Consider the following 25252-nt stretch of genomic DNA (forward strand, 5'->3'; position numbering starts at 1 on the left):
GTGCGCGGCGCTGCTGTGAAAGGCCCCTCCCTGCGGCTGGCTGAGCAGCGCGGGTTCCGTGGTGTAATGGTTAGCACTCTGGACTCTGAATCCAGCGATCCGAGTTCAAATCTCGGCGGAACCTGATCTTTTTCCCCCTCCGCCCCTGTCGACCAACCGAGAGACGGAACGAAAATTACCGCGGTAGCTTTATATCACAAGATGCCAGAAGTAAAGTAGAAATAAAAAGAATTGCCGAAACCAACTTCCAGAAAATGAAACCCATTTTTACCAACAGACACTTTTGTATGACGACAAGGCTTCGGCTACTAAAATGTTACACCTGGTCAATCTTGCTGTATGCTTCCGAAACATGGACTGTAACACCAGAACTCCGAAGAAACTTAGAAGCAACAGAAATGTGGTTTCTTAGAAGAATGCTGAAAATATTATATAGAGATAGGGTACAGTACTCCAATGTGCCCATACGAAAATAACTTTAATGAGAACATTAAATGAGAGGAAACATTAAGTTCCTGGGCCATGTCATCAGAAAGGGAGAAATGCCTTACATTACAAGGCCGTATGCCTGGGAAACGCGGTACAGAAAGGCAAAGTAAAAATATCTGGACACTGTGAAAGAACTAACAGATCTCAGTGTGCGAGATACCATTGACGCTGCGTGGGATCGTTCGATGTGGACAGCCATGATCGCCCAAGCGTGTAACCCGCAAGGCACATGAAGAAGTATATGAAGAGGTATAATGAAAACCTAGGGACAGTTTCACAGCACGAAAACTTTCACAAACTTCAGTAGATGTATGGTGACTGGCTGCATCGTATGGAAACGCCAATGCCCTAGAGGGGAAAAGCCTATAAAAAGTCATGGGTACGGCCCAGTCCACCACGGGTAAAGCTCTCCCCATAACTAAGCATTTAAGACCATAAGGTATAGGAGCAGAAGTAGGCCATTCGGCCCATCGAGTCTGCTCCGCCATTCCATCATGGGCTGATCCAATTCTTCCAGTCATCCCCACTCCCCTGCTTTCACCCCAAACCCTCTGATACCCTGGCTAATCAAGAACCTATCTGTCTCTGCCTTAAATACACCCAATGAGCTTCCACAGCCGCTCGTAGCAACAAATTCCACAGATTTACCACCCTCTAACTAAAGTAATTTCTCCACATCTCCGTCCTAAAGGACGTCCTTCAATCCTGAAGTCATTCCCTCTTGTCCTGGACTCCCCTACCATGGGAAATAACTTTGCCATATCTAATCTGTTCAGGCCTTGTAACATTTGTAATGTTTCTATGAGATCCCCCCTCATTCTCCTGAACTCCAGGGAATACAGCCCAAAGCTGCCAGACGTTCCTCATACAGTAACCCTTTCATTCCTGGAATCATTCTCGTGAATCTTCTCTGAACCCTCTCCAATGTCAATATATCCTTTCTAAAATAAGGAGCCCTTATATAAATATCTATATGTAGCTTTGTCGCAGAAAATCAGCATCCATTCAGGGACCCCCACCACCCAGGTCATGCAGGAGGGCTCCCAAGTCTCCTTGCACCTCGAGTGTTTTGAACTTCCTCCCGTTTAGAACATAGTTACACTTTTATTCCTTCTACCAAAGTGCATGCACTTCCCAATAGTGTATTCCACCTGCCACTTCTTTACATATTCTTCTAATCTAAGTCATTCTTAGTCCGCTGCTCACGGCAATATTTCATGTTCCTGAACATTTGAATTGCCTACCAGACTGTGGCAACCAGTCAGGATACTGCCAACATTACGCATTATGACTGCAGAAGTTTGTTTTCAGTGTCCAGCTGACCTCCCTAACCTCCTAATGGTTGAAGGGAAGTAGCTGTTCCTGAACCTGACAGGTCAGGCAGCATCTATGGAGGGGAATAAACAGTCAGCGTTTCAGGCTGAGTCAAAATGCTAACGACTTATTCCTCTTCATAGACGCTGCCAGATCTGCTGAGCTCCTCCAGCATTTTGTGTGTGCTGTTCTGGATTTCCAGCATCTGCTGTATACCTTGAGTTCATGTGTTCTTGAACCTGGTGGTGTGAGACTTCAGGCTTCTGTACCTCCGGCCCGATGGGAGCTGGGAGAAGATGCTTGGCCTGGATGGAGAGGATCTTTAATGATAGATGTTGCCATCTTGAGGCAGTACCTCCCGTAGATAGTAGGAAAGGGACTAGCATGGGAATAAAAGATGTCTTTTCTGGTAGGCTGCTAGTGACTAGTGGTCTTCCGCAGGAGTCTGTGTTGGGAATACTTCCTTTTACATTATATATCAGTTATTTTGATGATGGAATTGATGGTTTTGTGGCCACGTTTGCATACGATACGAAGATACATGTGGAACAAGTACTTTTGAGAAAGTAGAGAGACTACAGAAGGACTTAGACAGATTGGAAGAATGGGCAAAGAAGTGGCAAATGGAATACAGTGTTGGGAAGTGTATGGTCATGCACTTTGGAAGAAGAACTAAAAGCGTAGACTATTTACTAAATGGCAGGAAAATTCAAAAATCTGAGATGTGAGGGGACTTTGGTGATGAGGAAAGTAAATGCAATGTTAGCATTGATTCAAAAGGTTCAAAGGTTCATTTATTGTCAAAGTATATATCTCTGAAATTCTTCAGCTCTCTCTGTAGCTGTGAAACCAAGAAAGGAAAGGAAGGCAGCACGATAATCAATTCCCAAATCCCACACTCCTGCAAAAAAAACCAAAAATGGAACAGGCACATCAACCCCAATTCCCTCCTCCAGCTCAGATAACAAACTAAATAAATCTGGCACATTATCCCCCAAATCCCTCTCCCCACACAAAAAATACAAACAAACTAGATCAGGCACATTGACCCCCAAATCAGTCTCCCCGCACAAAAAGGCAACATCAGGCAAAAGAACGCAGAATATTAAACACGAGGAATTCTGCAGATGCTGGAAATTCAAACAACACACATCAAATTTGCTGGTGAACGCAGCAGGCCAGGCAGCATCTCTAGGAAGAGGTACAGTCAATGTTTCGGGCAGAATATTAAAACTATAAGACTGATAAAAGAGTCGATAGTCCAAGTCCACATCCTAAATACATTTTAAAAAATTCCTGGGCAACACTCTCTGGGTGCAGTGGCAGGCTCTCCCCTCTCCGGTACAGAGCAACCAATCAAAGACAGGCAGCCAGTGCTCACCCTCTGCACTCACTTCGGTGCTTCAATCAGCGAACCTATAATCGGTGAAATGGGGCCAAACAGAGGTCTGCACCCCATCCTGCAGCCATTTCAAGAGGACTGGAATATAAAAGCAAAGATGTAATGTTGAGGCTTTATAAAGCACTGGTGAGACCTCACTTGGAGTATTGTGAGCAGGTTTGAGCCCCTTGTCTTAGAAAGGATGTGCTGAAATTGATGAGGGTTCAAAGGGGTTTCACAAAAATGATTCTGCGATTGAAAGGCTTGTCATATGAGGGGCATTTGATTGTCTGGGCCTCTACTCACTGGAGTTCAGAAGAATGAGAGATGACCTCATTAAATCCTATCAAATGTTGAAAGGCCTCAGATGTTTCCTGTGGTGGGAGAGTCTAAGGCCAGAGAACACAGCCTCAGAATAGAGGGGCGTCCTTTTAGAATGGAGATGAGTAGGAATTTCTTTAGCCCGAGGGTGGTGAATCTGTGGAATTCATTGCTACAGATGGCTGTGGACGTCAAGGCACTGGGTATATTTAAGGCAGAAGTTGATAGAATTTTCATTAGTTAGGACATGAAGGGAGATGGCAGGAGATTGAGGCTGAGAGGGAAATGGATCAGCCATGTTGAAATGGCAGAGAAGACGATGGGCCAAATGGCCTGATTCTGCTCCTACATCGTATGGTCTTATGGTTTCAGATACAGCAGGTGTTGGGGAGGGATGTGTCCATGATGATTTGGACTGAGTCCTGTGGATATTCCCGATGGGGAGGGATGTGTCCGGATGGACTAAGTTCTGTGGATATTCCCAATGGGAAGGGATGTGTCCGTGAAGTATTGGGCTGAGTCCAATATTCTCTACAGCTTTTTACATTCCTGTACATTGGAATTGCCGTACAGACCGAGCTACAACTAGCCAGGATACTTTCAACACTACATCTGTAGAAGTTTGTTTCGATAAGTTAGGGTAGCAATGAAGGGGTGCTACACTGTCGGAAGAGCTATGAATAAATAACACAACCTCCACCCCACTTTCATAAGACCATAAGACAGAGGAGCAGAATGTGCCTGTTTGTACAGGGCTGTGCTGTTTGATGTCTGTGTTTCTGAGAATTGTTTCAGTGGTGGGGTGGAGATATGTCTCTACCAAAGGAGGTGTGAGATGCTCCTTCCCTCCTCTAGCCTGCAGGTCACCTTTGGACAAGGTGTAGCACCTGCTTAGCCCCCTGACCAGGGTCACGTGAAGCCATGGGAGCAGGTGGTGGATGGTCGTATGAGCAGCCGGTGCAGATCACAAGTCCTGGTTATGTGACCACTGACACCAGACAGACAATCTCTGAAGAGTATTGATAATAGCTGGGTCAGCCATAGTGTAAAGACACTGCCCAGAAGAAGACAATGGCAAAAACCGCTTCTGAGGAAAAATTTGCTGAGAACAGTGGTGGTCATGGAGGAGAGATGGGTTGCTGAGAACAGTCGTGGTGTCATGGAGGAGGGATGGGTTGCTGAGAACAGTGGTGGTCATGGAGGAGGGATGGGTTGCTGAGAACAGTGGTGGTCATGGAGGAGAGATGGGTTGCTGAGAACAGTCGTCGTCATGGAGGAGAGATGGGTTGCTGAGAACAGTGGTGGTCATGGAGGAGGGATGGGTTGCTGAGAACAGTGGTGGTCATGGAGGAGGGATGGGTTGCTGAGAACAGTCGTGGTCATGGAGGAGAGATGGGTTGCTGAGAACAGTGGTGGTCATGGAGGAGAGATGGGTTGCTGAGAACAGTCGTGGTCATGGTGGAGAGGTGGGTTGCTGAGAACAGTGGTGGTCATGGAGGAGGGATGGGTTGCTGAGAACAATGGTGGTCATGGAGGAGAGATGGGTTGCTGAGAACAGTGGTGGTCATGGTGGAGAGATGGGTTGCTGAGAACAGTGGTGGTCATGGAGGAGAGATGGGTTGCTGAGAACAGTCGTGGTCATGGAGGAGAGATGGGTTACTGAGAACAGTGGTGGTCATGGAGGAGGGATGGGTTGCTGAGAACAGTGGTGGTCATGGAGGTGGGATGGGTTGCTGAGAACAGTGGTGGTCATGGAGGAGAGATGGGTTGCTGAGAACAGTCGTGGTCATGGAGGAGAGATGGGTCGCTGAGAACAGTGGTGGTCATGGAGGAGAGATGGGTTGCTGAGAACAGTCGTGGTCATGGAGGAGAGATGGGTTGCTGAGAACAGTGGTGGTCATGGAGGAGAGATGGGTTGCTGAGAACAGTGGTGGTCATGGAGTAGAGATGGGTTGCTGAGAACAGTGGTGGTCATGGAGGAGAGATGGGTTGCTGAGAACAGTGGTGGTCATGGAGGAGGGATGGATTGCTGAGAACAGTCGTGGTCATGGAGGAGAGATGGGTTGCTGAGAACAGTCGTGGTCATGGAGGAGAGATGGGTTGCTGAGAACAGTGGTGGTCATGGAGGAGAGATGGGTTGCTGAGAACAGTGGTGGTCATGGAGGAGAGATGGGTTGCTGAGAACAGCGGTGGTCATGGAGGAGAGATGGGTTGCTGAGAACAGTGGTGGTCATGGAGGAGGGATGGGTTGCTGAGAACAGTGGTGGTCATGGAGGAGGGATGGGTTGCTGAGAACAGTGGTGGTCATGGAGGAGGGATGGGTTGCCGAGAACAGTGGTGGTCATGGAGGAGAGATGGGTTGCTGAGAACAGTGGTGGTCATGGAGGAGAGATGGGTTGCCGAGAACAGTGGTGGTCATGGAGGAGAGATGGGTTGCCGAGAACAGTGGTGGTCATGGAGGAGAGATGGGTTGCTGAGAACAGTGGTGGTCATGGAGGAGGGATGGGTTGCTGAGAACAGTGGTGGTCATGGAGGAGAGATGGGTTGCTGAGAACAGTGGTGGTCATGGAGGAGGGATGGGTTGCTGAGAACAGTGGTGGTCATGGAGGAGAGATGGGTTGCTGAGAACAGTGGTGGTCATGGAGGAGAGATGGGTTGCTGAGAACAGTGGTGGTCATGGAGGAGAGATGGGTTGCTGAGAACAGTGGTGGTCATGGAGGAGAGATGGGTTGCTGAGAACAGTGGTGGTCATGGAGGAGAGATGGGTTGCTGAGAACAGTGGTGGTCATGGAGGAGGGATGGGTTGCTGAGAACAGTGGTGGTCATGGAGGAGGGATGGGTTGCTGAGAACAGTGGTGGTCATGGAGGAGAGATGGGTTGCTGAGAACAGTGGTGGTCATGGAGGAGAGATGGGTTGCTGAGAACAGTGGTGGTCATGGAGGAGAGATGGGTTGCTGAGAACAGTGGTGGTCATGGAGGAGAGATAGGTTGCTGAGAACAGTGGTGGTCATGGAGGAGGGATGGGTTGCTGAGAACAGTCGTGGTCATGGAGGAGAGATGGGTTACCCATGTCATACAACAGGGCACATGATGATGATGGTGACCAGATGGAAGGTCCATTGAGTGGCGGGGCAGGTAGGAGAACGGGGAGGCTGAGATTTTGGTGATAGCAAACAGGCTTTTGGGCCCACATTGTTCGTGCTGACCTTCAAATACTCATCTACACTAATCCCATTTCCGTCCTTCCCGTCCCGGCTGGTGCAAGTGGTCATCCAGACACTTCTTCAATGTCCAAATTCATTTATTGTCATTCAATCATACACCACCCTTTATTTTTCTATCATCCCTGTGTAGAGTCTCTTAAATGTCCTTAATTTATCTGCGACTACCACCACTCTGTGTGTAAAAAAAACTCGCCCTGACATCTCCTATACTTTCTCCAATCACCTTAAATTTATGCCCCCTTGTATTAGCCATTTCCACCCTGAGAATCGTCTCTGCCTGTCCACTCGATCTTAATCCTGCATTTTTTGACTGGAGACGAATCATGTCGGAATCGTTGTAAGGTTTTAGCAATTAAGCTGACAAAGTGCAAAAAATGTACATTAAAATAAAGAATTTAGCACACACCGGGAAGAGTCAGTAAGTTCCCACAGCATCTCAGCTCGAGTGTGACTTGTTGTGAGAAGGTATTTTAAGCAAGTAAGAAGTGCCAGACCCAGTCCGAGGGGGAGGGAAGTGCCAGAGAATTTAAAATATTGCCCCTCCCACTGCCTGTAATCTGCGGGCAGCATGCAGCCAGATCTCAGCTGGTGCTGTCTGATCACCATCGGGGTCCCAGTGTTCATCAGGATGTCTGGGAAGCAGGTGCCTCTGCTCAGACGCTGCCGGCAATCACCGTGATCACCTCGGGCACGACTGCTTACAGCTCTCTGCTCAGGTGAGGCACGATTTAACCCCTCTGTAAGTCGTCACGTCGACCGGCACTGATGAATTCTCCAAGAAGGTGTTTGTTCTGTGCAGGGAGGGCAAGGGGGTTTAGACGATGAGGGAGGGAGTATGAGGGGGGGATGAGAATGGGGGTGTATGGAGAGAGGGGAGCAGCAAAGGGCAGTTTGTGGAGAGGAGGGAGGACAGAGAGGGGGAGGGGGAGGAGGCTTGTGTGGTGGGGTATAAAAAGAGGCCACAGTACCTGTTTCTGTACCCATGGGTGATGGGGAAGCAGGAACCCACTGCCCCCGAATACAGGCTCGGGACGTGTACATAGGGTATCCGTCCCGGTTACAACATGGAAGAAGTTGGGGCTGGTGGGTTCACAACAACATCCCACAGACAACAGGTATCTCACGATTGCTCACTATCAGGGCCATGACACCCCCACTGCCAGGAATTACACCCCCACCCGAGGGAGAATTCTTCAACTTCCAGCACTGATGGAGGGGTGGGGGTAATTCTTTATGCTTACAGTACCCTTGACTTAATTCTTAATTTGGAATATCACCCCTCCCACAGTGTGACCCTCCCTCAGTACCGCCCCTCCCACAGTGTGACCCTCACTCAGTACTGCCCCTCCCTCAGTACCACCCCTCCCACAGTGTGACCCTCCCTCCGTACCACCCTTCCCAAAGTGTGACCCTCCCTCAGTACCACCCCTCCCACAGTGTGACCCTCCCTCAGTACCACCCCTCCCACAGTGACGCTCCCTCAGTACCACCCCTCCCACAGTGTGACTCTTCCTCGGTACTGCCCCTCCCTCAGTACCGCCCCTCCCACAGTGACGCTCCCTCAGTACCACCCCCCCATAGCAGGGATGTTTTGCAATATTACATGCTAAGTGTCAGGTGTCCAGTTGGAACCCATGACCTCTGAGTGAGAGTTCTCTGGATTTCTGCAATGATTCATGACCCCAGCAAACACTAACGCATGGGACGAGAGGGAGATTTGATTTGTTTGTGGCCTTTGCCTCAGGATGATATTTCATCTCTTTTATCCAAGGTTGGTTTTCACCTTTGTGACCCTGTCCTCTTATCCATCTCCAGTGTTCCTTGGTAGGGGATTCTAGGACAAGAGGGCATGACTTCAGGGATTGAAGGACGTCCATTTAGAAGAGATGCAGAGAAATTACTTTAGTAAGAGGGTGGTAAATCTGTGGAATTTGTTGCCATGAGTGGCTACGGAGGTCAAGTCATTGGGTGTATTTAAGGCAGAGATAGATAGTCTCTTGATTAGCCAGGGCATCATAGGGTATGAGGAGAAGGCAGGGGAGTGGGGATGACTGGATGAAGTGGATCAGCCCATGATTGAATGGCGGAGCAGACTCGATGGGCCCAATGGCCTACCTCTGCTCCTAAATCTTATGGTCTTATGGTTCTATTCAGGCCCGGTCTTGGAAATGGAATCGGAGACTCAGCCTGGCTTGTGAGGGAGCTCCTCACCTCACCTCTTCCCTCTCCTCCCTGTCTTCCCAATCCCTGCCCCTCTCCCCAATCACTGCCCCTCACCCCTCCTCTCTTCCCAATCACTGCCCCTCTCCCCTCCTCTCTTCCCAATCACTGCCCCTCTCCTCACTGCCTTGTAGCCACTGATTCTCAGCTCGAATCTGGAACTTGACAGACGTGGGAAAGGTCAGCAGTCAAATTGGGTCCAAAATTAGCCCAGGAATTCTGGCAGCCTGCTGCACGAGGTGCGGCAGCTCTCTGTGCTTTTACATTGGCGTCAGTGAGGAGAGAGCGGCTCCGATCGGATGACATGGGCCCACCCTGTGTGTGGACTCTCTCCATTGGTGCCCGCTCCCCAACCGGCCACTGACACAGACTCGGGAGTCCTCATGCATGGTTTCCAAAAGCTTACCTTGCAGGATGAGTTGATGGTAAGGAAGGCAAACGCAATGTTAGTATTCATTTCAAGAGAACTAGAATGTAAAAAGAGAGATGTAACGCTGAGGCTTTATAAGGCGCTGGTCAGACTACACTTGGAGTATTGTGAGTAGTTTTGCACACTTATCTCAGAAAGCATGTGCGAGCATTGGAGAGAGTCCAGAGGAGATTCATAAGGTTTATTCTGGTTAACGTATAAGCAGCGTTTGATGGCTCTGGGCCTGTACTCACTGGAGCTTAGAAGAATGAGGGGGGGGATCACATTGAAACCTGATGAATATTGAAAGGCCTAGATAGAGTGGATGTGGAGAGGATGTTTCCTATAGTGGGGGAGTTTAGGACCAGAGGACACAGATAGAGTGGATGTGGAGATGATGTTCCCTATAGTGGGGGAGTCTAGGACCAGAGGACACAGATAGAGTGGATGTGGAGAGGATGTTCCCTATAGTGGGGGAATCTAGGACCAGGCGACACAGATAGAGTGGATGTGGAGAGGATGTTCCCTATAGTGGGGGAGTCTAGGACCAGAGGACACAGATAGAGTGGATGTGGAGAGGATGTTTCCTATAGTGGGGGAGTTAGCATCAGAAGACACAACCTCAGAATAGAGGGACGTCCACTTAGAACAGGGATGGGGAGGGATTTCTTTCGCCAGATGGTGGTGAATCTGTGGAATTCATTGCCACAGATGGTTGTGGAGGCCAAGTCATTGGGTATATTTAAAGTGGAGGTTAATAGATTCTTGATTAGTCAAGGTCATCGAAGGTTACAGGGAAAAGGCAGGAGAATGGGGTTGAGAAGTATAATTAATGGATTGCAGACAGACTCGATGGGCTGAATGGCCCAGATCTGCTCCTGTGTCTATCGTCCATTGCCCGTGACCTTGCTGACCAGTCTGCTCAGGGGCTTTCCTGGTGGGGCCCTGGGATGGGGAGGGGAGGGGAGGGTGTGGAACATCTGCCTAAACTGCAGACACAGACCCATCAGAAACCCCACCCACACAACCCTCACCCTCACCCTCACCCGTCGGAAACCTCACCCACACCACCCCCACCCTCACCCTCACCCTCACCCATTGGAAACACCACCCACACCACTCCCACCCTCACCTCCATGCTCCCCAACAACTATTCACACTGTGGGAGGGGTGGTACTGAGGGAGGGTCACACTGTGGGAGGGGTGGTACTGAGGGAGAGTCACACTGTGGGAGGGATGGTACTGAGGGAGGGTCACTGTGGGAGGGGTGGTACTGAGGGAGGGTCACACTGTGGGAGGGGCGATACTGAGGGAGGGTCACTCTGTGGGAGGGGTGGTACTGAGGGAGGGTCACACTGTGGGGGGGTGATACTGAGGGAGGGTCACACTGTGGGGGGTGATACTGAGGGAGGGTCACACTGTGGGAGGGGTGGTACTGAGTGAGAGTCACACTGTGGGAGGGGTGATACTGAGGGAGGGTCACACTGCGGGAGGGGCGGTATTGAGGGAGGGTCACACTGTGGGAGGGGTGATACTGAGGGAGAGTCACACTATGGGAGGGTGGTACTGAGGGAGGGTCACACTGTGGGAGGGGTGGTACTGAGGGAGGGTCACACTGTGGGAGGGGCGGTATTGAGGGAGGGTCACACTGTGGGAGGGGTGATACTGAGGGAGAGTCACACTATGGGAGGGTGGTACTGAGGGAGGGTCACACTGTGGGAGGGGTGGTACTGAGGGAGGGTCACACTGTGGGAGGGGTGGTACTGAGGGAGAGTCACACTATGGGAGGGTGGTACTGAGGGAGGGTCACACTGTGGGAGGGGTGGTACTGAGGGAGGGTCACACTGTGGGACGGGAGTTATACCAAAAGTTTTCCCAATGTTCTGGAGTTAGTATCAGTGGTAGAGATTACCGAATTGGTGTTTGTGGGATCATGCTGTGTTCAAGTGTTGAGACAGTGACTGACATGAAGCAGTGACGAAGGGTCTCGGCCTGAAACGTCGACTGCACCTCTTCCTATAGATGCTGCTTGGCCTGCTGCGTTCACCAGCAACTTTGATGTGTGTGACCTGAAGCAGAGGCAGTTTGGAGGGAGGAATCGACAGGGTGTGTCACATGTTGATGTTCCTAATGTTGCCCACCCAACGCTCCTTCCCTCTCCAGCCCCCCAGTCCCCTCACTCTTCCCATCTCTGCCAAGGTCACCCAATCCTCTTCCCTCCCCTCCTGATTCCACTGTCTCTCAGTCCTACCTCTGCAAGCCTGGCATCTCTGGACCTTACCTGCCTCTTCTTCCTACTGCTCTGTTTCATTCCTCTCAGCCTCGCCGGGACTCTCCCTGTACCCAGCCACAGTTCAGAGCACTTTCCCTTGGAAACACACAGCAGGTCGGACACCATCTGTTGAGAGGGACTCAGAAGTACCATCTTCTGCTCCTCCCTCCACAGATGCTGCTTGACTTGCTGGGTTTTTACTGCATGTTTCCATCACCTGTTGCATTTTGCTTTCCGTTCAAAGATCTCACACTTGTGTTTAGGATACAGAGCATAGGGCATTCAACAGTACTTCACTTAAGGTCACAGTCTTTTCCCCAGGGTGGGGAAGTCTGAAACTGGAGGAAACTGCAAACAGTAGAGTACAGTGCAGGCTTTCGGCTCACAATGTTGTGCTGCCCTTTTAACTTACTCTAAGATCAATTTAACCCTTCCCTCCTATGTAACACTCAATTTTTCTATTATCTACGAGCCTCTCAAATGTCTCTAATGTATTTGCCTGACAGGGCATTCCACACACCCATCACTCTCTGAGCAACAAACCTACCTCTGACATTCCACACCACCCCCCTATACTTTCCTCCAATCACTGTAACCCTCCTTTTAAACATTTTTGTCCCTTGCTTCTCCCTGAAGGAAATAGGGTCAGGGGTTGACCACTGAGCCCCTCAGCCCTATCCCACATCCTGTGCGATCATCGGCTCCTCCCTACCCTCTTCCTCCCCTTCCCCACCCTCCCAACTCCCTCTGCTAATTCCAGCCTCCTGGTCATGCACGGAGTTATGAAATCCAGTGTTGATTCCATACTCCAGAATTCGAAAGAAAGAGAGATCAGTCAGCTTTAATTACTGGTAAATTGGTTTATTATTGCCATACATATGAAGGAAGATTATAGCTGGGAGCTTAATGTCCATTGTATCAAAAGGACAGGCAGGGGGGCGGCATTGCTCGATTGGTAAAAAATGAAATCAAATCACGACATAGAATCAGAAGGTGTTGAATCATTGTGAATAGAGCTAAGACACTACAAGGGTAGAAAGACCCTGATGGGAGTTGTATACAGACCCCCATACAGTAGTAAGGATGTGCTCTACAAATTACAATGGGAGATAGAAATGCATAGTCATGGTGACTTAAATATGCAGGTAGATTGAGAAAATCAGGTTGGTGCTGGATTCCTAGAGATTGCCTACGAGTTGGCTGTTTAGAGTAGCTCATGGCTGAGTCCACTAGGGGATCAGCTATTCTCGATTGGGTGTTGGCCATGAGCCAAAATTGATTAAGGTAAGAGCTTAAGGTAAAAGAACCCTTTGGAGTAAGTAATCATAATATGATTGAATTCACTATGAAATTTGAGAAAGAAGAGCGAAAGTCAGATGTCTTAGTATTACTGTGGAGTAAAGGGAATTAATGGAGGCACGAGAGAGGAGCTGGCCAGAATTGTTTGGAAAAGAACACTGGCAGGGATAATGGCAGAGCAGCAATGGCTGGAATTTCTGGAAACAATTCGTATGGCAGGATATATACATCCCAAAGAGGAACAAGTATTCTAAAGGCAAGATGTCACAACCATGGCTAACAAGAGAAGTCAAAGCCATCTTAAAAGCCAAAGAGGGGGCATATAATAGAGCAAAAATTAGTGGGAAGTTAGAGGATTGAAAGCTTTTTAAAACCAACAGAAGGGAAGCAAAAAGCCATTAAGAAGGTAAAGACACATAAAATGCTGGAGGAACTCAGCAGGCTAGGCAGCATCTATGGGAAACAGCACAGTCAACATTTCAGGCCAAGACCTTTTGGCAGGACTGGAGAACAAAAAGATGAAGAGTAGATTTAAAAGGTGAGGGATGGGAGAGAGAAACACAAGGTGATAGGTGAAACCAGAGGTGGGGAGGGAACGTTGACTCAGACCATGAGAGGCCTGCGTCGGGCATTTTCATGCCTTACAAGGTGCAGATTGGAAGACTGTGTGGGGCGCCACTCCTCACACAGACACCAGAGCAATGTGTGATTAAATACCTTGCTCAAGGACACAAACATGCTGCCACAGCTGAGGCTCGAACTAGCAACCTTGAGGTAACTAGATGAATGCCTTAACCACTTGGCCACGTGCCCAACAAAAAAACCATAAGGATGAAGTAAAGAGCTGGGAAGTAGATTGGTGAAAGAGATACAGGTTGGAGAATGGATTGACAGATCGGAATGGGAATGGGAAGTGGAATTAAAATGGGTGGCCACTGGGATATCCCACTCCTTCTGGTGGCCACCCATTTTAACTCCACCTCCCATTCCCATTCCGATATGTCAATCCATAGCCTCCTCTGCTGTAAAGATGAAGCCACACTCAGGTTGGAGGAACAGCACCTTATATTCAGTCTGGGTAGCCTCCAGCCTGATGGCATGAACATCAATTTCTCAAACTTCCGGTAATGGCCCCTTGACCCCTCTTCACTATTTCCCATCGCCTTTTCCTTCTCTCAGCTTGCCTGTCCATTAGCTCCCTCTGGTGCTCCTCCCCCCTTTTCTTTCTTCTATGGCCTTCCATCCTGTCCTACAAGACTCCCCCTTCTCCAGCCCTGTATCTCTTTCACCAATCAACTTTCCAGCTCTTTACTTCATCCCTCCCCTTCCCAGTTTCACCTGTCACCCTGTGTTTCTCTCTCCTCCTCCCACCTCTTAAATCTACTCATCCTGTTTTTCTCCAGTCCTGCCAAAGGGTCACGGCCCGAAACGTCGATTGTATTTTTTTTTCCATAGTTGCTGCCTGGCCTGCTGAGTTCCTCCAGCATTTTAGAAACATAGAAACATAGAAAATCTACAGCTCAATACAGGCCCATCAGCCCACAAAGCTGTGCCAAACATGTCCTAACCTGAGAAATTACCTAGGGAAACCCATAGCCCTGTATTTTTCTAAGCTCCCTGTACCTGTCCAAGAGTCTCTTAAAAGACCCTATTGTATCCACCTCCACCACCATCACCGGCAGCCCATTCCACGCACTCATCACTCTCTGCATAAAAAAAATTACCCCTGAAATCTCCCTACCTACTTCCAAGCACTTTAAAACTGTGCCCTCTCGTGCTAGCCATTTCCACCCTGGGGAAAAAGCCACTGACTATCCACACGATCAATGCCTCTCATCATCTTATTTTGAATATGTTGCTTGGATTTCCAGCATCTGCAGATTTTCTCTTGTTTGTGATTAAGAAGGTAAAGATAGAATACGAAAATAAGTTAGCCAATAATATTAAAGAGGATACCAAAAGTTTCTTCAGATACATAAGGTGTAAAAGAGAGGTGAGAGTGGATATCGGACCGCTGGAAAATGATGCTGGAGAGGTAGTATTGGGGGACAAGGAAATGGTGAACAAACTGAAATAAGTATTTTGCATCAGTCTTCACTGTGGAAGGCACTCACAGTATGGTGAGAAGGTTCTTGGGAAACAGAAAGGTCTGAAAGTAGATAAATCACCTGGACCGGATAGTGTGCACCCCAGGGTTGTGAGAGGTGGCTGAAGAGAATGTGGAGACATTATAGACAACAGATAATAGGTACAGGAGTAGGCCATTCGGTCCTTCGAGCCAGCACCACCATTCACTGTGATCATGGCTGATCATCCACAATCAGTACCCTGTTCCTGTCTTCTCCCCATATCCCTTGACTCCACTATCTTTAAGAGCTCTATCTAACTCTTTCTTGAAAGCATCCAGAGAACTGGCCTCCACTGTCTTCTGGGGCAGAGCATTCCACATATCCACCACTCTCTGGGTGAAAAAGATTTTCCTCAACTCCGTTCTAAATGGCCTACCCCTTTTTCTTAAACCGTGGTCTCTGGTTCTGAACTCCCCCAAAATCGGGAACATGTTTCCTGCCTCTAGCGTGTCCAATCCCTTAATAATCTTATATGTTTCAATCAGATCCCCTTTCATCCTTCTAAATTCCAGTGTATACAAGCCCAATCGCTCCAATCTTTCAACATGACAGCCCCGCCATCCCGGGAATTAACCTCGTGAACCTACGCTGCACTCCCTCAATAGCAAGAATGTCCTTCCTCAAATTTGGAGACCAAAACTGCACACAATACTCCAGGTGTGGTCTCACCAAGGCCTTGTACAACTGCAGAAGGACCTCTTTGCTCCTATACTCAACTCCCCTTGTTATGAAGGCTAACATGTCATTAGCTTTCTTCACTGCCTGCTGTACCTGCACGCTTACTTTCAGTGACTGATGAACAAGGACACCTAGTTCCCCTTCCCCTTAAACGTCCCCTTTTCCTAACTTGACACCATTCAGATAGTAATCTGCCTTCCTGTTCTTGCCACCAAAGTGGATAACCTCACATTTATCCACATTAAACTGCATCTGCCCACTCACCTAGCCTGTCCAAGTCACCCTACATGCTCATAACATCCTCCTCACATTTCGCACTGCCACCCAGCTTTGTGCCATCTGCCAACTTGCTAATGTTACTTTTAATCCCTTCATCTAAATCATTAATGTATATTGTAAATAGCTGTGGTCCCAGCACATTGGTACAGATATTTCAAGAATGACTAGCTTTTGGAATGGTTCTGGAAAACTGGAAAATTGTAAATATCACTCCACTCTTCAAGAAGGAAGAGAGGCGGACGAAAGGAAATTTTAGGCCAGTTAGTCTGACCTCAGTGGTTGGGAAGACGTTGGAGTCAATTCTTCAGGACGTGGTTTTGGGGTACTTGGAGGCACATGATAAAATAAGCCATAGTCAGCATGGTGTCCTGAAGAGAGAATCTTGCCTGACAATTCTTTGAAGAAATAACAAGCAAGATAGTCAAAGGAGAAATGGTTTGTATTGTGTACTTGTATTTTCAGAAGGCTTTGACAAGGTACCACACATGAGGCTGCTTAACAAACTACGAGTCCATGGTATTACAGAAAAGATTCTAGCATGGATAAACCAGTGGCTGATTGGCAGGAGGCAAAGAGTGGGAATAAAGTGAGCCCTTTCTGGCTGGCTGCCAACAACTAGTGGTGTTCCACAGGGGTTTGTGTTGGGAGAAATTCTTTTTATGTCATATGTCAATTATTTGGATAATAAAATTGATGGTTTTGTTGCAAAGTTTGCAGACAATATGGAGATGAGTGAAGGGACAGGTAGTTTTGATTAAGCAGGCTACAGAAGGACTTAGACCGATTGGCAGAATGGGCAAAGAAATGGCAGATGGAATACAGTGTTGGCAAGTGTATGGTCATGCAGTTTGGTTGAAGAATTGAAAGAGTTGACTAATTTCTAAATGGAGAGAAAATACTAAAATCTGAGGTGCAAAGGGACTTGGGAGTCCTTGTGCAGGATTCCCTAAAGGCTCATTTGAAAGGTGAGTTGGTGGTGAGGCAGGCAATTGTGATGTTAGCATTCTTTTCAAGAGGACTAGAATATGAAAGTGAGAATGTAATGTTGAGACTTTATAAAGCACTGGTGAGACTCACTTGGTATATTGTGAGCAGTTTTGGGCCCCTTATCTTACAAAGGATGTGCTGAAACTGGAGAGGGTTCAAAGGAGGTTCACAAAAATGATTCCAGGATTGAATGGATTGTCATAAGAAGAGCATTTGACGGCTCTGGGCCTGTATTCACTGGAATTCAGAAGAATGAGGGGTGACCTAATTGAAACCTATCGAATGGTGAAAGGCCTTGACAGAGTGGATGTGGAGAGGATTAGATTAGATTAGATTATGAGGACACTCAGTCCTCGTTTATTGTTATTTAGAAATGCATGCATTAAAAAATGATACAACATTCCTCCAGAATGAGATCACAAGAAAACACAGGACAAACCAAGACTAAAACTGACAAAACCACGTAATTATAACATATAGTTACAACAGTGCAAAGCAATACCATTATTTGATAAAGAGTAGACCATGGTCATGGTAAAAAAAAGTCTCAAAGTCCCGATAGACTCATCATCTCACGCAGGTGGCAGAAGGGAGGAACTCTCCCTGCCATGAACCTCCAAGCGCCGCCAACTTGCCGATGCAGCATAATTGGAAACACCCGACCGCAGCGGACTCTGAGTCCGTCCGAAAACTTCGAGCCTCCGACCAGCCCCTCCGACACAGCCTCTCCGAGCACCATTGTCTGCCGAGCGCTTTGACCCTGCCCCGGCCGCTGAGCAACAAGCAAAGCCGAGGACTCGGGGCCTTCCCCTCCGGAGATTCTGGACCACACAGTAGCAGCAGCAGCGAAGCAGGCATTTCAGAAGTTTCACCAGATGTTCCTCCGTGCTCTCACGTCCGTCTCCATCAAATCAGGATTGTGCACGGCACCCTACTTGACAAATAACAGACATCACCACCGGAGTGGCCGCTGCGATGTTTCCTGTAGTGGGAGAATCTAATACCAGAGGACACAGCCTCAGAAAAAAAAGGGGCGTCCTTTTAGAACAGAGATGAGGAGGAATTTTGTTAGCCAGGGAGTGTGAATCTGTGGAATTTATTGCCTCAGGCAGCTGTGGAGGCAAAGTCTTTATGTATATTTAAGGCAGAGGTTGATAGCTTCTTGATTGGTCAGGGTATGAAGGGATACGGGGAGAAGGCAGGAGATTGGGGCTGAGATGAAAAATGGATCAGTCATGATGAAATGGTGGAGCAGACTTGATGGGCCAAATGGCCTAATCCTGCTCCTGTGTCTTATGACCCTTTGATCTTATACATACTGAGATCCAGTGAAAAACTCTCCATACAGATCAATTCATTTTCACAGTCAGAATCAGCTTTAACATCACTGGCAGATGTTATGAAATTTGTTGCTTTATGACAACAGTACAATGCAATACATAATAATAAAAACTATAACATTACAATAAGAACTATATATTAAAAATAAATTAGAATAGGTTAGTAGTGCAAAAAGAGAGGGGAAAATAGTGAGGTATTGTTCGTGGGTTCAATGTCCATTCAGAATCTGTTGACAGAGGGCAAGAAGCTGTTCCTGAACCATTGAGTGTGTGTCCTCAGGCTCCTGTACCTCCTCCTTTATGGTAGCAATGAGAAAAGGGCCTGTCCTGGGCTAATGGGGGTCCCTAATGACCGATTACACAGTGCACTGAGGTAGAGCAAAAGAAAATAACAAGAGAATGCAGAATAAAGCGTACCAGTTACAGAGGAAGTGCAAAGCAGGCAGACTTCATGGTGTGAGGCCATCTCGGGGTTTACTGGACTGTATGGATTAAAACCATATCGGGGTTTACTGGACTGTATGGTGTAAGGCCGTATTGGGGTTTACTGGACTATCTGGTGTGAGGCCATCTCGGGGTTTACTGGACTGTATGGATTAAAACCATATCAGGGTTTACTGGACTGTATGGATTAAAACCATATCGGGGTTTACTGGACTGTATGGATTAAAACCATATCGGGGTTTACTGGACTGTATGGTGGATTAAAACCATATCAGGGTCTACTGGACTGTATGGATTAAGGCCATATCGGGGTTTACTGGACTGTATGGATTAAAACCATATTGGGGTTTACTGGACTGTATGTTGTAAGGCCATATCAGGGTTTACTGGACTGTATGGATTAAAACCATATAGGGGTTTACTGGACTGTATGGTGTAAGGCCATATCGGGGTTTACTGGACTATCTGGTATGAGGCCATCTCGGGGTTTACTGGACTGTATGGATTAAAACCATATAGGGGTTTACTGGACTGTATGGTGTAAGGCCATATCGGGGTTTACTGGACTGTATGGATTAAGGCCATCTCGGGGTTTACTGGACTGTATGGATTAAAACCATATCAGGGTTTATTGGACTGTATGGATTAAAACCATATCGGGGTTTACTGGACTGTATGGTGTAAGGCCGTATTGGGGTTTACTGGACTATCTGGTGTGAGGCCATCTCGGGGTTTACTGGACTGTATGGATTAAAACCATATCAGGGTTTACTGGACTGTATGGATTAAAACCATATCGGGGTTTACTGGACTGTATGGATTAAAACCATATCGGGGTTTACTGGACTGTATGGTGGATTAAAACCATATCAGGGTCTACTGGACTGTATGGATTAAGGCCATATCGGGGTTTACTGGACTGTATGGATTAAAACCATATTGGGGTTTACTGGACTGTATGTTGTAAGGCCATATCAGGGTTTACTGGACTGTATGGATTAAAACCATATAGGGGTTTACTGGACTGTATGGTGTAAGGCCATATCGGGGTTTACTGGACTATCTGGTATGAGGCCATCTCGGGGTTTACTGGACTGTATGGATTAAAACCATATAGGGGTTTACTGGACTGTATGGTGTAAGGCCATATCGGGGTTTACTGGACTGTATGGATTAAGGCCATCTCGGGGTTTACTGGACTGTATGGATTAAAACCATATCAGGGTTTATTGGACTGTATGGATTAAAACCATATCGGGGTTTACTGGACTGTATGGTGTAAGGCCGTATTGGGGTTTACTGGACTATCTGGTGTGAGGCCATATCAGGGTTTACTGGACTGTATGGATTAAAACCATATTGGGGTTTACTGGACTGTATGGATTAAAACCATATCGGGGTTTACTGGACTATCTGGTGTGAGGCCATCTCGGGGTTTACTGGACTGTATGGATTAAGGCCATATCGGGGTTTACTGGACTGTATGGATTAAAACCATATTGGGGTTTACTGGACTGTATGGATTAAAACCATATCAGGGTTTACTGGACTGTATGGATTAAAACCATATCGGGGTTTACTGGACTGTATGGATTAAGGCCATATCAGGGTTTACTGGACTGTATGGATTAAAACCATATAGGGGTTTACTGGACTGTATGGTGTAAGGCCATATCGGGGTTTACTGGACTGTATGGATTAAAACCATATCGGGGTTTACTGGACTGTATGGATTAAGGCCATCTCGGGGTTTACTGGACTGTATGGATTAAGGCCATATCAGGGTTTATTGGACTGTATGGATTAAAACCATATCGGGGTTTACTGGACTGTATGGTGTAAGGCCGTATTGGGGTTTACTGGACTATCTGGTGTGAGGCCATATCAGGGTTTATTGGACTGTATGGATTAAAACCATATCAGGGTTTACTGGACTGTATGGTGGATTAAAACCATATCAGGGTTTACTGGACTGTATGGATTAAGGCCATATCAGGGTTTATTGGACTGTATGGATTAAAACCATATTGGGGTTTACTGGACTGTATGGTGTAAGGCCATATCGGGGTTTACTGGACTGTATGGATTAAGGCCATATCGGGGTTTACTGGACTATCTGGTGTAAGGCCATATCGGGGTTTACTGGACTATCTGGTGTAAGGCCATATCAGGGTTTACTGGACTGTATGGATTAAAACCATATCAGGGTTTACTGGACTGTATGGATTAAAACCATATCAGGGTTTACTGGACTGTATGGATTAAAACCATATCAGGGTTTACTGGACTGTATGGTGGATTAAAACCATATCAGGGTTTACTGGACTGTATGGATTAAGGCCATATCAGGGTTTATTGGACTGTATGGATTAAAACCATATCGGGGTTTACTGGACTGTATGGTGTAAGGCCATATCGGGGTTTACTGGACTGTATGGATTAAGGCCATATCGGGGTTTACTGGACTGTAAGGCCATATTGGGGTTTACTGGACTATCTGGTCTAAGGCCATATCGGGGTTTACTGGACTACAGGGTGTCAGGCCATATCGGGGTATACTGTAGATTCGCTTTATTTGTCACATTTATGTACATGGAAACATACAGTGAAATATGTCATTTGTGTCAATGACGGACACAATCTGAGGCTGTGCTGGCGGTAGCCCACAAGTGTCACCATTCTTCCTGCACCAACATAGCCTGTCACAACTTGTTAACACTTACCAACCGGCACATCTTTGGAATGTGGGAGGAACATCATGTGGTCACAGGAGAAGCATACAAACAGTGGTAGGAATTGAACCCAGATCACTGGTGCTGTTAGGCCCTGACCTTCCTGTCGCCCTCTCTTCCTCTTGTCCGGGACCCACTCGGAATGGATGGGTCAACTTTAACGACTGCCCTGTGAGTGGTGGGTGATGGGAGCCAGTGACGGCTTAGTTACTGAGCAGCTACGCTAAAGCAAGAAAAGATGCTTTTGTGAATGGGGCAGCAGGTCCTGTGCTTCTGGGAGCATGGAGAGAGTGTTGTCCATCCAGCAGTTTGTAACATCACCTCCCACCTCCTGATCTGTAAAGACCAGCATCTACCCAAGTTACCATGTTGAGGGAACTGAGGACTTGACCCATGTCCGGGAAGGCTGGGTGAAGAGCTGTCACGTCCACTTTCTGTGAATTAGGATGGGGGCAGGTTACAAATACAGGTCCAATTCTACTTCACTATTCAGGTTTAAAATTATACTGACAACAAAACCACTGTGTGTATGAGAGAGAGAGAGCGAGAGAGGTATGTGTATGTGTGTAAGGTGTGCATGAGAAAGAGTGTGAGGTTTGTGTGTGTGTGTGTGTGTGTGTGTGCGCGCGCAAGAGATGTGTGTGTATCTGTGCATGTGAGGTGTATGTGTAAGGTGTGTGAGTGTGAAGTGTGTGCATATGATGTGTGTGAGGTACGTGTGAGAGTGTGAGTTGCGTGTATTTGAGATGTCTGTATGTGTGTGTAAGTGTGAGCTGTGTGTGTATGCAGTGTCTGTGTGTTTATGAGTGAGCATGTAAATCTTCAGTCTCTGTTCCTCCCTCTCAAACCCCTCCAGTTTATGGGACCAATTCCATAATCTGTAGAAATCTAGAAGCTGTGGACTGATGACCCACTATTCCCACAGTTCCTCTCCCAGTACTCCGGAATACAAGTGATCCAGAGTACAGGTACTCTGGGACATGGGTGATCTGGAGTACTGGGACTCTGGGATATTGGTGATCTGGAGTACAGTTACTCTGGGATACAGGTGATCTGGAGTACAGGTACTCTGGAATACAGGTGATCTGGAGTACAGGGACTCTGGGATACAGGTGATCCAGAGTACAGGGACTCTAGGATACAGATACTCTGGTATACACATGATCCAGAGTACAGATACTCTGGGATACAGGTGATCTGGAGTATAGAGAGTCTGGGATACAGGTGATCTGGAGTACAGGTACTCTGGGATACAGGTGATCGGGAGTACATGTACTCTGGGATATAGGTGATCTGGAGTACAGGTACTCTGGGATACAGGTGATCGGGAGTACATGTACTCTGGGATATAGGTGATCTGGAGTACAGGTGATCTGGGATACAGGTGATCTGGTATACACATGATCCAGAGTACAGACACTCTGGAATGTGGGTGATCTCTCCCTGGAATTACTCAGCTGTCACCCCCATCATATCCTCGCTGATATAAATTTTCTCGGTTCCTTGTTTTTGCCAGAAACTTGTCACCCCAGCCTTTCTGGCAAGTTCCTTGTGTTCTCTTCTGTGAAGGTGGAAACAGAGGACTTGTGTAATCGTTCAGCGTCTCCTTCTTATCAGCTAGAACATAGAACATCAGACTGTACAGCACAATACAGCCATTCAGCCCATGGGGGACGGGGGACGTTGACTCAGACCATGAGAGGCCTGCATCGGGCATTTTCATGCCTTACAAGGTGCAGATTGGAAGTCTGTGTGGGGCGCCACTCCTCACACAGACTAGAGCAATGTGTGATTAAGTGCCTTGCTCAAGGGCACAAACACACTGCCACAGCTGAGGCTCGAACTAGCGACCTTCAGATCACTAGACGAACACCTTAACCACTTGGCCACGTGCCCAGCACATGATTTTTAACCTATTCTAAGCCGGCGCCAATCCTTGTGGCACACCACTGGCTACAGGCCAGAGTCACCCTCATCATCAGGCCAGGTTTCGGTCCAGTTTGCCAGCCGATGCTGTATTACACAGGCTCGAATCTTTGGAGCCAGTCCTCAATACCGGAGGCCTTGCTGAAGTCTGTATGAAGCATTCCTCATCAGAATCAGCACCAGGTTTATTCTCACTGTTTTACGTTATATGACCTGAAATTTGCTGTTTTATTTCATTTAAAGATACTGTACAGTGTGGAATAGGCTCTCGCGGCCCTTTCAGTCACTCCGCCCAGCAACCCCAATTCAACCCTGGCCTCATCACAGGACAGTTTGCAATGACCAATTAACCTACTAACCGGTACGCCTTTGGACTGTGGGAGGAAACCGGGGTACCTGGAGGAATCCCACATACAAACTCCTTACAGGGGACACCGGAATTGAACTTTGAACTCCGCGCCCCGAGCTGCAATAGCTTCGTGCGCACCGCTGTGCTTCCGTAATGCAGCAGAGAGAAAATATGGAAAGTCACAAAGTAACTGAATCCTGCACAATAAAGGTGTGGGCTGGTGTTCATGGGTTCACCGTCCATTCGGAAATCTCATGGCAGAGGGGAGGAAGCTGTTCCTGAATCATTGAGTGTGTGCTCAACGAGGCCATGACCTGGACACGGAAGGGTCCTTCACGATCAAACCCACCTCCTTGCAGATGTCCTCGATGGTGGGCTGGGTTGTGCCCATGATGGACTGGCTGAGCCTACAGCCCTCTGCAGCCTCCTGGACCCTTCACACCAAGCAGTCAGAATGCTCTTCACCGTATCTCTGCAGGAATATCAATTAATTCTTCAAAAAACTTAATTATTCAGACAGGATCTCCCTCCACAAATCCCTGTCTCTCCAAGTATACATTCAGTCTGTCCCAGAACTTTTTCTGATAATATCTCTAACACTAAATATAAAATATCAAACACCACAGTGCAGTCCAGGCCCTTCAGCCCACAATGACGTGCTGACCTTTTAACCTACTCCAAGATCAACCTAACCCTTTCCTCACACACAGCCTCCATTTTACTTTCATCCACGAGCCTATCTAAGAGTTTCTTAAATGTCTCTAACGTATCTGCTTCTAGCACCACTCCAGCAGGGTTTTCCACGCACTCACCATTCTCTTGTAAAAAAAAACTTACCTCTGACATCCCCCCTATACTTTTCTCTAATCACCTTAAGGCTTTGACTCCTAGTTCTAGTCTCACCTACCAGTGGAAACAACATTTCTGCCTCTATCTTATCTATCCCTTTCATAATTTTATATGTTTCTGGAAGATCACCTCTCATTCTTCTGAATTCCAGTGAGTACAGTCCCAGGTGACTCAATCTCTCCTCATTGTCTAACCCCTGATCTCTGGAATCAACCTGGTGAACCTCCTCTGCACCACTTCCAAAGCCAGCATATCCTTCCTCAAATAAGGAGACCAGAACTGCACACAGTACTCCAGGTGTGGCCTCACCAGTACCCTGTATAGTTGCAGCATAACCTCCCTGCTCTTAAATTCCATTCCTCTAGCAATGAAGGCCAACATCTCATTTGCCTTCTTGATAGCCTGCTGCACCTGCAAACCAACCCTTTGTGATCCATGCACAACCACTCCCAAGTCCCTCTGCACAGCGGCGTGCTGCAATTTTTACCATTTAAGTAATAATCTGCTCTTCCATTTTCCCTTCCAAAGTGGATGACCTTGTACTTACCAACATTGTACTCCATCTGCCAGACCCTTGCCCACTCAGTTAACCTATCTATATCTCTCTGCA

The 25252-nt window shown here is 47.5% G+C and overlaps 1 protein-coding gene and 1 non-coding gene across 6 annotated transcripts in view; both read left to right on the plus strand.

Moving 5' to 3' along the window:
* The first annotated feature begins 52 nt into the window (after nucleotides 1-52).
* Nucleotides 53-124, plus strand: trnaq-cug (transfer RNA glutamine (anticodon CUG)). Its single transcript has one exon. It is a non-coding gene; the product is annotated as a tRNA-Gln (tRNA).
* A 504-nt stretch (nucleotides 125-628) lies between these two features.
* LOC134349834 (rho-related GTP-binding protein RhoG-like) overlaps nucleotides 629-25252 on the plus strand; it is a 30206-nt gene continuing 5582 nt past the window's right edge. Inside the window, exon 1 of one of the 5 annotated variants that reach the window (XM_063054770.1) lies at nucleotides 629-738. The gene's annotated coding sequence lies outside the window, so the exon portion shown is untranslated. Of the gene's footprint in view, nucleotides 739-7295; nucleotides 7469-8451; nucleotides 8501-9240; nucleotides 9375-25252 lie in introns of those variants that run through there. The other 4 variants (XM_063054769.1, XM_063054767.1, XM_063054771.1 and 1 more) reach the window with 4 other exon arrangements.

This window comes from Mobula hypostoma, chromosome 7, assembly GCF_963921235.1.
Source record: "Mobula hypostoma chromosome 7, sMobHyp1.1, whole genome shotgun sequence".
In the NCBI taxonomy this organism is placed as follows: domain Eukaryota; kingdom Metazoa; phylum Chordata; class Chondrichthyes; order Myliobatiformes; family Myliobatidae; genus Mobula; species Mobula hypostoma.